A 12,299-nucleotide genomic window follows, 5' to 3' on the forward strand; every position below is an offset into this window, starting at 1 on the left:
TGTGTTGGAGCAGGGGGACTTCTGTGTGTGTAGATAGCTCTGGTCAATACAGTATGGTTAGCCATGTGATGCTGCGGAGGAAGGTATGTTTGAAGGTGCCTGCGTTTTGGAAGTATGCCTTCATGATCTCATTACTGATTAAATTAACAATAATTTTGAAATATGAGCAGCAGTGAATATTTTGCCAACTCTTGGAATTAGACCGTTTTTGATACTTTGATACTTCATTTTACACAGAGATATCCATGAATAGCTTATGTTTACTTCTAAATTAGAGAAGCCAGATAAATCTATGTAGCCCTTTAACATTATAATGCTCTGACAAATATGTCTTGTTATTATGCCACTTAGAGCTGTTGATATGTTTTTAAGAAGAGAGATGAAGAAACAAAACAAAAAACAAAAAAAGAAAAGAAAAGATTTGAACAGGACTGTGGCCCCACTCAACCATGGATTTGGAGAACTGTTGCACTGCTTTAATGCTGCCACCTTTATGAGTCCCCATTAATGTGATTGCCAGTGGGCAGATATTATAGCGTCATGTCTCAAGTTATGTAATGCCTTATTATGCACAAGAATTGAGAAATGGATTCGAGGGGATAGAAGGAAGATAGCTGCATTGTGTTTCTGTGCCCCCAGTTGTTTTCCTTTTTATGTATTATTTATTTGTATCACTTTATTTCATGACATCTGAATTTAAGTATTTTTAAACAGACACGCCCTGCTCTTAATCAGCATCACCCACACAGTTTGCTCTGGTGAAAAATTCATGGCACTTTATCCAGAGATGATATTATCCTATTACTGGTGTCTAAATGAAATCCAATGACTGGTCACTTAGGCTATGACAGGACATTACACTCCATAATGACCTGTTAGCCTTAGTAGATTATACCATGTCCCAGAGCAGCAGCATAGTTGCATCTCTGACAGTGACAGAGCAGGCTGTGGTTCTGTGTTTTGCTCAAGGGTGTATGGCTATTGTACAGAGGTGGCCTGTTATTTATTAATAATAGAATAAACTGTTTTGCAACACACTTGCATTGTTCAAGTCTACTGAAATGTAATATGAAGCCGTAAACCACTCTGCAGATTCAATTTCACTTTTCCCTCCATGCAGAGCAGTTTGTTCCTCATGAGGATCTTTGTTATTTAATATTTTGTTTCAACACATACCGTATTAGAACATTTTTTGTTGTCACAAAACAAAGACGGCGACTAAAATATGTCCTGCTTGAAATGACCTCCACAGTCTACAAATTTGCAATCTAACGCAAGGCTACTCTGCAATGCAAATATCCCTCATGCTGTGACTCAAAGGTTCCCAAGTGGTTTGTACCGAGTGAAAAAAGCCCAAACACTAATTAATTCTCACAAACAAAATGTTATGTAGTTAGTATGGTTTCCTGTGGATGAAAACGTTATCTTATGTGTGACGACACAATTTCTCCGCCACAAGCCTTTAAGTCTCTCTGGACTTTCGGTATCTCTGAGCTGTCGACGGTGTTTTGTCAGTATGATGGACAAGAAAGCTTTGGGAATTTGAATTTGAAAGGAATGGAGGGAGCCTATTGTCCCCAGACAATACAGTTTCAGGGTTTGGAGAGCGAATGGTTTTCCGTATGAATCCATTCCACCACAGGAAATCATACTACCGCCAAGAGAGATAGGACTGTCCTTGCACAATGTCATGGGCAATAAATATAAACACACATGCATGCACATGCAAACACACACACACACACACACACACACACACACACACACACACACAGTCTCTTGAGAATGCACATCCACACAAGTATGCACACACTTACTCTCAGCTTCACTTCCCTTTCCGCTACAAGGACAACCAATTCTTTCAGAAATGTTGTGGTGTCTTTTTTTTAAATTTTTTTTTTAGCTTTTGTAAACTTCAGTCATTGCTGTTTTCTTTCTTTCTTTTTTTGATACACAGGTATTGGCTTACATCTCTGGTATACATCTTGACTTTCCCTTTAAAAAAAGTTTTCTAAGGAAATACAAAGTGACAGAGACACAAGCTCAAAGTGACAGGACATGACGAGCCTTTTTTCATTCCTTGCAACAATAAAATAAAATCTTTTCCACATGGAAAATAACCTCAAAGCAATCACAGATAGAATTCACTCCAGATACAATTTTTAAAAACAGTTAAGTTTTTACTGACAAAACTGTGAAAGGTCACTATAACAAGGGGGTTTAAGAAAATTAATAATATAAAATTAATTTACTGGGGGTTTTTTTTCAGTTTTTTTGACAAAATTTGATTGGTTATATAAACATTAAATGCAGTTCGGCTGATTTTCTTTCTTTTTTTTCCTATTGTTTTGCCTTCTTTTGTAGTTTCCGCCTTGACTGATTGCTCAGTTTTCATTGCTTGTTCACTGCACTCAGAATTTTGTTTTTTGTTTTCTTGTTTCTTTGTGTATTTGAGCGAAGGGGAATGGTTTAAGTTCAGAGCAATGACAATAAAGTTGAGCTGAATTAAATTAAACTGAAGTTCAGTGTTATAAATGGTAATCTTTTCCCTCTGTCACTCTGCCACTTTCTCCCCCCAATGCATCACACTGAAGGTCTTTCTGTCCGCAATAGATCAAATTAAATGTGTATATTTAGAACTGTTGCACCATTGAGGGCCCAAGACCCCTTTTAAGGCTCTTGTGATTCAGTTCCAATGTCTTGGAACAAAGTTTTATTGCAAAGCAACATTAGCCAAAACTCAGCTCATACTAGCAGGAATTACATTAGGTTCCTGGCAACATTAACTTATTGAACAGTCTATCAGGAGGAACTGGGGGAACTAGTGGGGGCTCAGTGATTTTAATGGCACAGCAAAACACAACTTGAGATTTAATGGGTTAGAATCAACAAAGTGGCTTTGGAAACAGAAAATCTATCTTGCAAATGGTCACTCGATTCAATGTAGGGGACATTCTGTTCATCTACGAATGAAATGCTTCTTTTAAATGACTAAAATAAATTGATTTGTTAAGTTGATTTCTTTGAAATTACAGCTAGCTCTTTTATTTTTAATCAATTCTGTTAGTGTCCTTTTCAAATGCCACAATTGTAGAACCTTTTATTCTTACTTTGTCGGCAAAAGAAAAACTAGCTATTGTCCACCTTATAAGGTGGAAAAAAAGACAGATAAAGGCATAAAAACATTATAATGTTTTTATGCCTTTATCTGTCTTTTTTTTTTCTTTTTACAATACATTGAACTGGAGTCATAAAGCAGAGTGCATAGAAAAGAAAAAAGCTGCATTTTTTTCTATTTGTAAAATAAACAGTCTAGATGATACGCAGCATTCTACATTTAATAAGAAATGAGCTATTGAATTACATTTAAGATGAACTGTACTGTGGAAGAAAAAGAATGCCATAAATTAAGTATAAACAAAAATAAATAAAATGTACAACTATGTATATTCATGAGGCCTTTTACGGCATGATATACAGTATGGAAAGCAAAAGTGCTTAGGTTTCTGTTTGCATGTCACATTAAATGGCACACTCTGGAAGCAGTGCACATCACAGTATGTCAGAACCACTACATCCTCTTAAGTAAAGTCAATAAATTGAAACTTAAAATTCCTAACCTCCCAAAGACTCAATCCTGAGTCAACCTCTAATTTTACTTCTGCTTTCTTTTCCTGACCTAATCTTTTGATTGCACACAGACACAGGTGGTCATTTGCTGCACAGCAGGGTAGTGGTAAATTATACAAGTCTTTATAGTGACCACAGCCAAGACAGGGTCACATACACTGCAGTCTATACTGTTGGCACACATACAGGGAGTGCAGAATTATTAGGCAAATGAGTATTTTGTCCACATCATCCTCTTCATGCATGTTGTCTTACTCCAAGCTGTATAGGCTCGAAAGCCTACTACCAATTAAGCATATTAGGTGATGTGCATCTCTGTAATGAGAAGGGGTGTGGTCTAATGACATCAACACCCTATATCAGGTGTGCATAATTATTAGGCAATGTCCTTTCCTTTGGCAAAATGGGTCAAAAGAAGGACTTGACAGGCTCAGAAAAGTCAAAAATAGTGAGATATCTTGCAGAGGGATGCAGCAGTCTCAAAATTGCAAAGCTTCTGAAGCGTGATCATCGAACAATCAAGCGTTTCATTCAAAATAGTCAACAGGGTCGCAAGAAGCGTGTGGAAAAACCAAGGCGCAAAATAACTGCCCATGAACTGAGAAAAGTCAAGCGTGCAGCTGCCAAGATGCCACTTGCCACCAGTTTGGCCATATTTCAGAGCTGCAACATCACTGGAGTGCCCAAAAGCACAAGGTGTGCAATACTCAGAGACATGGCCAAGGTAAGAAAGGCTGAAAGACGACCACCACTGAACAAGACACACAAGCTGAAACGTCAAGACTGGGCCAAGAAATATCTCAAGACTGGTTTTTCTAAGGTTTTATGGACTGATGAAATGAGAGTGAGTCTTGATGGGCCAGATGGATGGGCCCGTGGCTGGATTGGTAAAGGGCAGAGAGCTCCAGTCCGACTCAGACGCCAGCAAGGTGGAGGTGGAGTACTGGTTTGGGCTGGTATCATCAAAGATGAGCTTGTGGGGCCTTTTCGGGTTGAGGATGGAGTCAAGCTCAACTCCCAGTCCTACTGCCAGTTTCTGGAAGACACCTTCTTCAAGCAGTGGTACAGGAAGAAGTCTGCATCCTTCAAGAAAAACATGATTTTCATGCAGGACAATGCTCCATCACACGCGTCCAAGTACTCCACAGCGTGGCTGGCAAGAAAGGGTATAAAAGAAGAAAAACTAATGACATGGCCTCCTTGTTCACCTGATCTGAACCCCATTGAGAACCTGTGGTCCATCATCAAATGTGAGATTTACAAGGAGGGAAAACAGTACACCTCTCTGAACAGTGTCTGGGAGGCTGTGGTTGCTGCTGCACGCAATGTTGATGGTGAACAGATCAAAACACTGACAGAATCCATGGATGGCAGGCTTTTGAGTGTCCTTGCAAAGAAAGGTGGCTATATTGGTCGCTGATTTGTTTTTGTTTTGTTTTTGAATGTCAGAAATGTATATTTGTGAATGTGGAGATGTTATATTGGTTTCACTGGTAAAAATAAATAATTGAAATGGGTATATATTTGTTTTTTGTTAAGTTGCCTAATAATTATGCACAGTAATAGTCACCTGCACACACAGATATCCCCCTAAAATAGCTAAAACTAAAAACAAACTAAAAACTACTTCCAAAAACATTCAGCTTTGATATTAATGAGTTTTTTGGGTTCATTGAGAACATGGTTGTTGTTCAATAATAAAATTATTCCTCAAAAATACAACTTGCCTAATAATTCTGCACTCCCTGTAATCACAAGCACTGCAGAGCATGCACTTATTCAAACTCACTTTAGTGCATTTTGAATCAGTTATATACATTAATACGGACATACAGAGAAGCACCTGCACACCAGACGACTAATGTGTGTTAACACACACACACACACACACACACACACACACACACACACACACATATATACATACACACACATTCTCACTCACATTTTGGTTTCAGGTCAGTGAAGCAATAACTGAAAACTTCCGGATAGGATTACCAGCAGTTAGTCTCTTAGTAAGTAGAAACACATACACAGACACACTCACACACTAGCATATCTGAAGCTCTGTGTGCACATACCATAGATGCTCAATAGCAGAAATATACTGTTATAAGTCTAAAATGCTGAATGCTGTCTGACCCTAAAGCAATCACATCAATCCATTCACTATTTATTTGTCATTAAACACTGGTTAACTGTGACCTGCTGTAAGCCTCATTAGACTGCACTTCTGCTAATGACTCACATTAGCCAACGCACACATCAGCATATTCATATTATTCCTTTAAAGAATTGGGTAAAGCCTGGCATGAGTGTACATGCTGGCTAGTGCAATATAATGCTGCTCAAGGGCAGCTTCACCTGTACTTTCTCCTCCACTTTCATCTTGAGACTGTGTTTGAAACAGAGACATACAAGCAGAGATGAAGAGAGAGAAAAAGGCTGAAAAAAGTACCTCTGCAACTTCCACTTTCAGGAGTTGAATGTCAGAGATCAGGGAAGTTGTCTTTGTATGTTCAATGTTGTTAACGAAAGTAATTCTAAGAGAGGTGGAGAGGTAAAAGAAAAAAAGACATAAAGCAAGGTCGTGAGAAGATGCAGTGAAGAAAACTTGTTGCTCATTTGAGTTCTGGTGCGGCTCTCACATATAGTGTTTATTTTCACTTCTAAAGGGCCATATCAGACGGACTCAACTGAGATTTAGGGGTTCTACTTCTACATTCTATCAACTGTAATTTAAGAGGTTTCTGGGTAATATAGCAACATCTGTTAAGACTATGTTAACAATTTGTTAATATGTTACTACAAGTTTATGAGAATTAACAAAAAATATGGCAAAAAAATGGTGGTCAGCCACATATTTTCTAAAATGGGTTTATTATTATGAAAATGCATTACAGACTAAACCTCAAAGTTTTATGGAAAACCATCGATACAATATTTATTTTATGACTATTTGAACCATTAGGACCTTCAACTGCACTGCTGCCAGTCAGTGCCAGTTTTCAGGAACTTCCCTACTGTGCTCCATTAAGGCTTACAGATCTAGTTTTCAAATTCATTTATACATTTTGGGTGGAAAACTGAAAGATAAAATGTGCATGTTATTTAACTGCTTCAGAGTTTTGGGAAGCAGCCATCAAAGAGTGATGACTTTACTGGGATTCCCAGTCAAGCTTTGATCAAAGGCTTACTGGGAATGCCTGCTAAAAGATTAATGAGTTAAGAGTTAAGAGTTAGATGGGACAATACACATAGACACACACTAAGTCCGATAGCACACAAACAAACACTTCGACTCAGATAGCGAGATTCTGAGATTCCATATCTTGGCATAAAACAGTGATTGGTTGGAAATGGGCCATTACCAGACAGATTGTATCAGGCAGTCGGGAATCCGAAATCTATAGTGGACAAATTATAGAATATTTAGTAGTGAACATTAATGGATTCTACAGATATTTGTTTTTCCTATCTCACATTTTGTATTTTCCAGCTGAAGTGAACTTATGATATGGCAAAGATTTAACTGAAAACTGATCATTTTGTTTCTCTTTATATTGTAGTTGTCTTCCAGTATTTATTTCAAGTTTTAGCCTGACAAGATATCTATATTTCCTTATTTCAGCTCCTAACACATATAAATCATTGAATATCTTTACAAGAACAAAGTAATTTGTTAGAGAAAGAAATGCCCTGTTTTCTTCAGGAGTTGGATGTGAATCTAAACAGATCCTACCTCAACTAAAATAATAATTTAAAAAAACCCTCAAACTTTATTAACCCTCTCAGGCCCAAATTAAGTTTTTTGTTGCTAATGCACAACCAAGTCCTGCAGTGGTACTTCTGAGCAAAAAAAACCTCATAAAATATGTATGTGGGGTAATACGGTTGTTAGTTCTTAACTGTTGCAAATCTGCAACGTCTGCCTGGAGAGGGTTAAGGCAATTGCTGTGATTCTAAATTGGCTGTACTGTCCGTCTGTGTTGGTCCTGCAACAGGTTGGTGACCTGTCCAGAGTGTACCCCGCCACTTGTCCTATGTTAGATGGCCATAGGCTTCACGGGCCTGTGATCCTTAAATCGGATAAGCGGAAGATAATAAATGAAAGGGATAATTTAATATATGTTCAGGATTCCCTGCTACTTGAAAGGTCTAATCCAAGGTCAGAGAGAGATAATATCATATCATTTGAAATTTGAAAATTGCCTGTCATATTTGATGTTCCAATTCATACAAAACCAATTTAATCAAAAATGGATAAATACTTTAGATAAGAGTAGCCATCTGAAAATCAGTACCGAGCCCATTTGATACATTATTGCTAAAATGTATTTTAGCCATTTGTGGTTTCATTTAAGAACTTTTGGTCTCAAACATGACCTAGTAGCATGTTGGGAATAACAGAGCATATCAACAACTTCATTACTTTAAGTTGTATTAACCCAAACATTTTCAGTGAAACAAAAACATTTCACTACATTTAGCTCAGGACTGTTTTGGCTATTGACCAGTTTCTTTTCTTCTTTTTTTTATGTTACTTTTATCTTTCATTGTATTCTTTTGGCAACATTTGTTTTTGTGTTTCAAAATCATGATCAAATTAGGCTACTTCACTTTGCCTGTATGCCAGTCAGTCAGACTGTAATCCATCTGCCAATCCAGTCAGTCAATCAATTGGTTGAGCTCCATCTTGAATTTAATACAAGCAATGTGCCAAATAAGGACCACTGATTACTTTGAGTGCTACTCACAATAATGAGTGCACTTGAGGTTTCTTCTGCACATACATGGCTTAAACATACAAGACAGCCAGGCAAGCAGACAGACACACTACACCAGCATCACCTATAATTTACAGCAGCTGTCTATTTTCTCTGATAACACATTAGAAAGCAGCGAGATTCCATGAATAATTGCTCCAAATGAGTTGTCTCTGGTAATTCTAAACGTGTGCTCAAGACTTTTAGAATTACCAACAAAAACATTGCTGCTGTCATGACAGCTTTTCACTAGAATGGAACTTGTTTTAAACCTCTCTCATTTCTTTGGCTTAAAAACCTATGACTTTTTTTGTTTGTGTGATTTCAATCAACTTGTCTTACAGCACATTTGTCGAGCTTTATGCAAATATACATGATCAGTTATAATAAAGTTAGTTTGCATGTCAGATTTTAATAAGAAGTCATCCTGCAGAAGATCCTACATTCCCAACCAAAAACTGCAGCATTTGCCCTATAAGTGAGTTAAAAAAATAAAAATCTTTGGTAAAAAAAAAAAAAAAAGTCCTTTTAATCACCCGTTTGGATCTTAATTTATGAAAATACACAGTGATATAGACAGACTGTACTGGATTAGTAGGAGATACAAGCATTAAAAAGCACCCAGGTATATGTATACTGTATTTCAGTCTGACATCTTGTTTTTGGAGTGCTGCAGCTATTAAAGCTAATTACGTATGTCTAGATGAGCATCTGCACATGAATTAAATTAGACTTGGCAGCCTTGCATGATAAATGGTGAAAAATGCCAGGATTGATTTAATTTCAGCATTTATCATGATGTATTCAAAAGAGTATGGATAAATAAGGCTGCAGTTTAGCAAAGTATACGCCCAGGCATGTTGGAAAGCCATGGCAGCGCGTGTCGAAAGCTCAAGAAATAGATACAGCTTTGACAGCTGTAATACCATGGAATTAGTGCAGGAGTTAACCTCTTACTTTCCTGCTCTCTTTTTCTCTCTCTCCTACTTTCATCCGGTTGTATCACTTTCTGTTTCACGAGTCTCTCTATCTTCCTCTCTCTTTTTTCAATCCATAGCAGTCAGGTGGAGGGTAAGGTACAGAGACTCAGCAAAGGCCAGAGATGAAGCGCACAAAAACCTTTAGTGACAGTGGTGTACCAGCAAATGATGTCACGGGTGATAAATCTGCTGTTGATCACTTGTCGGATGGATTACGGAGTTAGTGGAGAAAGCAATGATGTGAAAGCAAAAAAGTATCTAGAGCAAAGGGATGGAATAATGTAAAGTATTAGAGGGACTGAACAGGAGGAGAAGGATGGCAAAATTTAAAAAAAAAAACAAAACAAAATAAAATAAACCATAAGGCTGGTAAGTGTGGATGAAGTGAAGACTGAATTAGAGAAAGAGGATGAAGTATTGAGTTGGGGAGAGAGGAGGATGGAGGGGGAAACAGAGAGACATAAAGACACTGCGGGAGGGGGAGAGATGGAGGGGATGATTATGAGTGGAAATGTTCGTCTCTCAATCAGGATATGGACTCCCATAAATAACTTGCCCTCTCAGTCAACAGCATGATGTCACCACATTTACTCTCACTCTCTCTCTCCTACACTAGTCTCATACACAGAGATAAGGTGGAGGAGCAGATGTAGCTGCACTATTTCTGTCATAAAAAAATAAGAGGAAAATTCAGCTGAAATGTATGCAATCTCAAAATGATCTCAATTACGCCTCATTTTCCTCACTCCATGTTTAATTTTCTTCACTTGTTTTGTTCTACTCCTTCCGCTCTCCATTGAGTGTTCTTGTGCAGTTAATTTGTATTCTCATTGTGCTTGTTCTCAGTATTTACTGTTTGAGGCACCCCATTAATGTAATGGTATTGCTTTGACTAGGGACTCTCTGGTATATCTCAGGAATAAAACAAGACGGAGAGAAAGACGCAGAGAACAGGATGAAGAGGGAATGAGAGAACACAACGAAAGATAAAAAACAGAGCTAGAAAGAGGTTTTTGAACTCATACGTGATCAATCATATAGGCGGATTCATTTTTTTATATAATGTGAGTGACTGTATCACTACTGAAATATAATAATCTGGAAATACAATAATGATAATTTTATATCTCTCTTTCTCTTTGTAGAAATGTATTCTCTAATGCTTTTTCCCCAAACATATTCTTGGCTCCATCCATTATCATTCCTGTCCCCCCTCTATCCATCTCCTTGTCCATTTTCACAAGCAATCAAATATAAAATCAAATATCACATTCAAGGAACCTTAACTGATACAACTTTCTCTGACCTTTCGGTCATTTATTCTGTTCATTGTATATTTTGGTGTGGATGTAGCTCAGGAGGTAGAGCAGGTCGGAAGGTTGGCGTTTCCATCCCTGGCTGCTCCAGCCTGCATGCTCTGGGTAAATTACTGAACCTCGAGTTGCTGTCCTTTGGGTCCATTGGAGTGTGCATTTGTGTGAACGTTAGACAGAAAGCACTTAAGTGTAGAAAAAAGTGCTTGTATAAATGGGTGAATGAGGCATGTTGTATAGAATGTTTTAAGTGTTCAAGTAAAGTAGAAAAGTGCCACGAAAGAACCTGTTTTATTAGGAGAATACCATTTCTATTGTCTGAGTTTCCTTTCAAGTGTTGTTTTCTTTTTTCAATAAATAGCTAAATGGCCAATTTATGTACTGTCCTCCATATCAGAGCAACTGTAATTACTTGAGGTGAGGACTTGTTGCTAAAAAAATGAATGCACCCTATGACCAGCCATTCTCTTTTGATTATTAAGTAAATAGCAGTAAATAGATTTATTGCACATTTCATTAAAAGAATACACTTTGTTCCAGTATAAATAGGAGGCAAAACAGATTTTACGCATTTCTTTTATTTCTCCCTTGTGCACTTTGTTCGTGATTGAGAACACCAGCTGCTCTAAAATATCTCAAGATATTCTTTAGTCCCATCGTAACCACTTATGCTGATTATTGCTGAATTCATAATCACAATGATCACAATGTTCTGCTCTTTTTTAAATATATTTTAATGAATATTTGAATAAAATCGTAAAATACAGCCAACACATACTTGGCACAAAAGGATAATAACAGCTTCCCTAATTAATATTAGAGAGAGCTGATTAATCCCAAAGTGTTTTCTTTTTGTGGGTTAGATATAGTAGTCTTACAGCAGTCTTCCATTTAAGGCCATTTTCTCTCTTTACTTCTCAAGAGAGTTCTTGTTTGTTTCATCCCTCCTCATCTGTCTCTTAGTCTCATTGCGCGCCATCCTCTATCCTGTCTTCCAGACAAGAGCGACTTCTGTAAATGTGAAGCTTGTAACTATTTGATTGACTCAGTCTGTAGATGCTTTCTACCACTGTTTCTTATTGTCTTTGTTCAGCATGCACTGCTGTCATTAATTAGGAAGTCTCAAATGGATTTCCTATACACTGCATGTCACACAAACATACTTACACACAAGTACACACAAACACAGTTTGAGCCTTCCTCTGCATGTGCTTTTTGTGCAAACTGAGTCAGACCAAGCAAGTTCATTCCCTCTCCATCCCTTAATACTGACTACGTATATATATATATGTTTGTGTGTGTGTGTGTGTGTGTGTGTGTGTGTGTGTGTGTGTGTGTGTGTGTGTGTCACAGTGCACGTATGTGCTTCACTCTCACTGCCAAGAAAGGCATACCCCAGGGAATCCTGTCAGTCAAACTTTCTGGCAATTTGTGTGTGTGTGTGTGTGTGTGTGTGTGTGTGTGTGTGTGTGTGTGTGTGTGACAGTGCACGTATGTGCTTCACTCTCACTGCCAAGAAAGGCATACCCCAGGGAATCCTGTCAGTCAAACTTTCTGGCAATTTGTCAGAGCAACAAGGCACTTTGCAATACAACCAGATGTGTTTCTCT

The 12,299-nt window shown here is 37.8% G+C and overlaps 1 protein-coding gene across 5 annotated transcripts in view; it reads right to left on the minus strand.

Moving 5' to 3' along the window:
- cntfr (ciliary neurotrophic factor receptor) overlaps positions 1-12,299 on the minus strand; it is a 241,089-nt gene that overhangs the window by 129,281 nt on the left and 99,509 nt on the right. Inside the window, exon 2 of one of the 5 annotated variants that reach the window (XM_042229068.1) lies at positions 6,089-6,173. The gene's annotated coding sequence lies outside the window, so the exon portion shown is untranslated. 5 annotated transcript variants of the gene reach the window in all.

The sequence above is a fragment of the Haplochromis burtoni genome, unplaced genomic scaffold (assembly GCF_018398535.1).
Source record: "Haplochromis burtoni strain Fernald_Lab_line unplaced genomic scaffold, NCSU_Asbu1 Contig_377, whole genome shotgun sequence".
Classification (NCBI taxonomy): domain Eukaryota; kingdom Metazoa; phylum Chordata; class Actinopteri; order Cichliformes; family Cichlidae; genus Haplochromis; species Haplochromis burtoni.